We start from the raw sequence: 5293 nt of genomic DNA on the forward strand, positions 1-5293 counted from the left end.
TGTGAAAAGTCCAAGAGATCCCTGAGTTCTATAGATGTTTGTTAACTCCCCCCTCCCCCACCATTGAACGGGCGACCCTCCGCGCCAGATGCACACCTGGTGGGAGGGTACTGGTAGTTTGGTGGTTGAGCTAAGACTTTGGCTACAGCCGCACTCGCCTGGGCGGTAGCCTCAGGGTCTCTTTCCCATCCCTGTCTGTTTCTGGTGTCTCCACCAGATATCCGCATGTTCCTCCAAAGAAAACCTGGACTTTGCTCTAGCATTTTTCCTGAGTTATCTGCCTGAGGTTCCTCCTCTCCTTTTCTCTTCCTTCCTGCCATTGTGTAAACTTCCATCGACTTTATTCCTCCTTCCTCGACACCAGGGATGCCCCCTTTGGCTTCTATCAACCTGTTTGTCCTCTGCAACCCCACTACCCAGATCTTCCATCTCTGGGCAGTAATGAACCTGGCACAGCCTAGAAATGATGCAGACCAGGAGTCTCAATTGGGTTTGTTTTCTCTGCCAGTTAAAGAATTAAAAAGCACTGCAGGGCATGGTGGTACAGTCCTTTAATCCCCAGCACTGGGAAGGCAGAGGCAGGTGGATCTCTGAGTTCAAGGACAGCCTGGTCTATAGAGTGAGTTCCAGGGCAGCCAGGGCTGTTACATAGAGAAATCTTAAAAAAAAAATCGGAAGTGCTGCAGGTAGCCAAAGCAGGGAAATCTCCCTCATCATGGACAGATTTAGCAGTTAAGGAAGGGATTTGTTGTGGGCTGTGGAAACACACACACACACACACACACACACACACACACACACACACACACACACACGCTCTCTCTGAGGCAAAGGGAGGACCCAGGAATTTTAGGGTTGCTGAATTTGAAGACAGATATGGTGCTGACTGGCCCACAACTGTTGTGTGACATGTCCTCATCACGCCTCAAACCTGTTGAGCCAGTCCATCAGCAGAAGCCGGCCATCTTGGAAATTTGCCCCTTTTAGTACCTAGCCTTGGCCTTTCTCCCCGACTGTCTGCCTACCAGGGAGCCTGTCTAACTCCTGACCCCTTCTTGAACTAAAACAATAAAACAAGTCCTGGAAGCTCACTGGCTCTTGGCTTCTTTATCAGTCCAATAGGGTTAATTTACAACTGCATGAGAGTCTGTGTGAATAATGTGAGGTTGTATGTGATGGCTGATGTGCGTGAGGGAGCCTGAAAGAAGCCCAGAATTCTGTCCATTTGTGCCACTTCAGGCAAGGTGGATGTCTGAGACGTGTTGACAGAGACAGTGGCTCTCCACCAAGCTGTGCATGAGGGGCCACGTTCAGGGCTGGAGAGATGGCTCAGGGGTTAAGAGTGCCCCTGCTCTTGCAGAGGACCTGAGTTCAGTTCTCTGCACTCACGTCATTTGATTCACAACTGCCTGTAACTCCAGCTCCAGGGGACCCAACACCTTCTTCTGGCCTCCAAGGGTACCAGCATACATGTGACTCACATACAAAAACAAAACTAAAAATGACTCTTTTTTAAATTCCTTTAAAAAAAACCAGTTGCTCAGAGGGAATGGATGACATTGAAATCAGGAGTTCCATGTGTGATCCCATAATGTTGCCAAAGTTAAACATAAAGGCTTTGTAGGTAGCAGGACTGAGCCCAGTAGCTAACCTCTGAGCCTTGGTGCAGGCATCTGAAAACAGAGAATAAAGTATGTATTTAGCTTTTTATGAAGATTCATTCAGATGGTTTTGTGCATGGTTGTCAATGGGTGGATGTTAGTACCTTGTCCTCATTGTTTTTTGTTTGTTTGTTTGTTTGTTTTTGTTTTTTGTGGGGTTTTTTGAGCTGAGGATCAAACCCAGGGCCTTGCGCTTGCCAGGCAGGGAGCGCTCTACCACTGAGCTAAATCCCCAACCTTGTCTTCATTGTTTTATTATCTCTTTAAGAACTATTTCTTAAAGATTTATTTTCTTTTAGGTATGTTCAGGTGTGTGTGTGTGTGTGTGTGTGTGTGTGTGTGTGTGTGTGTGTGCAGTGTGTACGCACACACACACAGGTGACTTCAGAGGGAGGCCAGAGATGCCAATCCCCTAGAGCTGGCATTATAGGTGGTTGTGAGCCATGCGGCACCAGTGCTGGGAACTGAATTTGGATTCTCTGCGAGAGCAGTGCATGCTCTTAGCTGCTACCATCTCTGCAGACACCCTTCCTCCCTTTTAAGACAGGATACTCTATGTAGTTCAGACAGGCCTCAAACTTGAGTGTATGGATTATAGGCCTATACCATGATATTCAGCAATTTACTGGGAGCTAGCAGCATGGGCATCAGGGACTCTGGGCCCATCCTGACCACCTTAGCCCTTGGGGTGCCAGGCCTTCCCATCTTGTTGATCTGAGCCTAGTTGAGTGTGTGTATCAAACTCTTGATGATGGCCTGCAGGGGCCAGAGCAGAGTGTTCGTGACAGTTCTGTTTTAATACATGTAATACGGAATACTGTTCAGTTTAAACAGTCACAGTCAAGACTAATACAACATCAAATGGTAGAAACAAATGATAACATTACTTCCGTTTGTTATTGTCGTTGCAAGACCACCAGCATGCAGCCTGTCTCCCACTGTATGAGTCAAACTTTTGTTTAATGTGTGGTAACATGGAAACTGGTCACCCTTTGTATGCGTGAGCTGCGTGCCTGTGTGGGTGGGCACTGAGTAAGGATACAGGTATGGGTGTGAATGTGTGCTCGGATGTGCGTCTCAGAGCAGGAAGGGTGTAGGCGACCCTAGATATGCGTGTGTGAGTGTGACGTCGTGGATGGCTGCAGTCCTGTGGGTCAGTGTGAGGGAAGATTCTGACTTCTCTTCATGACCTCTGGGCTCTTTTATCTCATCCTCTCCTCACCCTTAAATGAATTTAAGAGGACTCAGGTGAAGACCTTCTTCTTCTGTCAAAAGCTGTTTTGAAGTCATTCAAATGCTCTTTCCGACCTTCTGGGGAGACCCATATAGCTTTGAAAACTATGGCTGCATTCTGGGCCCCTCTGTTATGATGTAACAGCCTTGTCAAGGCACAGGACTGCTCTCTCTGTCCCTATTGAAGGCCGTCAGCCACAGTGTCATGGCAGCACGTGTGGATGGTGATGCCTGTGGGCGACATCCTGTTTGCTTCCCTCATGTTATTTCATTTGCACGATTGAGGGGCCCTGTAAGGTCATAATCATCACTTGCCTTTAAAGAAAACATGTCCAGGGAAATGTAGCCACTAGCTCCTACCCAGGTGTGTGAGTTTACGGTACTTTTCCTCACTGCAATGCAGTGGCCTCTCTTTTCCTGTATTTTGCTCTTTTATCTTTGGGCTTTGACAGGACATTCTGGTGTTGGGTGACAGGCAGTTTCTGCTAAAGCTTGCTCTAAGGTGATTGGAAGCTGTCTGCCCCATGCCCAGGGTAGATGGTTCTTCAAAATGGGTAAAATGCCTTCGTCTTTTTTAGTTCAGTGTTTCCCTTAGGAAGATAGAGCAAAATGCCTCCGTTTCTGAAAGGCAAGAAAGATATTCCATATTGTTTAGCTTTGTGTTACTATAACAAAATACCAGAGGAAATCAGCTAAAAGACAGAGAGGCCATTCTGGCTCGTGGACTGAGAAGTTTCAGCCATGACTGTTGTTTGGGGCCTGTGGTAGCACAGTACCTCATGGTAGGAGGAAGCTACGCAGGAAGCCTGTTGGCCTCTCTGATGGCGGGAAGTAATGGGAGGTGGGCAAGGGTTCAAGGATACTCTCACAGAGGCCTAACTTCTTTCCAATAAGCCCTACCTCTTTTTTGGGGGGAACAGGGGAGTGGTGAGACAGGGTTTCTCTGTGTAGGCCTGGCTGTCCTGGCACTCTCTCTGTAGGCCAGGCTGGCCTTGAACTCATGAGATCCACCTGCCTCCACCTCCTGAGTGCTGAGATTAAAGGCGCGTGCCATCACCTCCTGGCTAGGCCCCACCTCTTTAAAGATTTGTTCACCCCTCCCAACAGCACTGTGGGTTGGAGGCCAAGCCTTCAACACACGGCCCTTGGAGCACACTTACGTGAGCAATGACATAGTCTATCACACTGTTGCTGTTCCTCAAATCTTTGCAGTAGGTGACAAAGTGGGTGTAATTCCTGTCTCATTTATCTGAGGTTTTCTTTAAGACTTGCTGAGTTGGGATGGGCTTTTTCAGCTGACCAGAACTTCCTCAGGACCAGGCAGTAAACTTGAGGCAAGTAGAGAGCAGCCACAGGCCGCTTTTCAGTAGAGACCCTTGGGGTCGTCGACAGAACCTCCTTGATTATTTCTGGACAACTCCAGGAAGGAGACGATATTCTGTCACTTGCTTTATCTGCCACACAGCGCGTTGGCAGCTGGGAGAGCTCTGCCTCCGTGGCCTGCACACTCCAGGATGATGGACAAGCTGTCATCATTTGGAAGCTGTTATTATTTTTGAAGGAGACAGGGAGAAGATGGGCCAGAGAACAACTGGGACTGATGCAATGGAGACTGTTTCTGAGAGAACAGACTTCACTTTCGATGTCCTGTCTATTCACCAGCTATCAGAATCATGCAGAAATGGCCATATGTTTGCTTTGAGCCGTATTTTACTACAGTGCTCAGGCAGAACCCATTTATAGCTATGGGGGTAAATTCCAGGGCTCTGCCTATGCTAGGCAAGTGCTATACTGTGGAGCTACATTCTCAGTGCTAAGTCTACAGGTCTGCGGGATCAGGCCCAGCATCCAGAAGAGCTACATTTCATGCTTCCATCTTGTAACAACAACTCTTCCTCACAGTTCAGAAGCATTTTCCTATCACCGACCCCCTGACTTGCCTTATCCAGAGAACGGCTTTGGTGAGAAGGTGGGAATCTGGTGAAACACTGAGTTCTTACGGAGCCCTTAGCAGTCTGTCGGTGACACGCTTTGAGTGTGCCTAGCCACTACTGCCAGTGGGTCGTTCACTCTTCTCAGACAACTGCAAGGCATGTTGAGGTTGCCGCCCAGGGGTGCGTGGCTAGCATCCACAAGGCCCTGGTTGCCGCTCTGTGGTGCGTGGCTAGCATCCACAAGGCCCTGGATGTAATACCCAGCACTGAGGAAAGCAAAGAGAAGAAAGGGACCACAGTCTAAAGAACTGATATGTCCTGCAGAAAAATGTCTTTTCTTCTTGAGTCCAGGGACGTTACAACACAACTCTACGACTCAGTAGGTGACAGTTCTGGCTGTGCAAGCCTGAAGGTCTGAGTCCACTCCCTGTACGTTACAGTGAGAGGAGACAACCCAGCTCTACA

Source organism: Onychomys torridus, chromosome 6, assembly GCF_903995425.1.
Source record: "Onychomys torridus chromosome 6, mOncTor1.1, whole genome shotgun sequence".
NCBI lineage: Eukaryota > Metazoa > Chordata > Mammalia > Rodentia > Cricetidae > Onychomys > Onychomys torridus.